Below are 497 nucleotides of genomic sequence, written 5' to 3'. Positions count from 1 at the left end.
TAGTATGAAAATTGAATAAGAAATGTATTATAAAATTGAAAATTGAATAAGATTATATATTATTATTAGGTTGGAGTAGTGAAGATCTTCCATTAATGGAAGGCACATCCAGAACTGGGCATGGCCTCTTGGATGGCCAATCGAATCAAATTACTCTCTGACCCCATTGAGCCATTGACATGACCCTCAGTTAATGCGGCAGATAAAATCTTTGATGGTTGGTAGGATCAATTCACTACCCTCCTCTTTTCTTTTTATTATTTTAGTTGCTACCACCTTTTTAATTTTGATTTATGCCCATTCACCTATTATAAAGTTCCTTATATATATATCGTCACTACGCAACAAACTAGCTACTATGGAGATTGGAGAGTGAGTAAGAAAAAGTATCCAAAATTAAAAAGGTTGACAAAGGATAAGACATTACTTATGCATCTATGATCTAACCCAACACAACATAATTCATAACTTTTTTTTTTATAAATAAAAAGGGAACT

Source organism: Arachis ipaensis, chromosome B03, assembly GCF_000816755.2.
Source record: "Arachis ipaensis cultivar K30076 chromosome B03, Araip1.1, whole genome shotgun sequence".
NCBI classification, from domain to species: domain Eukaryota; kingdom Viridiplantae; phylum Streptophyta; class Magnoliopsida; order Fabales; family Fabaceae; genus Arachis; species Arachis ipaensis.
Note: the sequence above shows the minus strand (reverse complement) of the source record.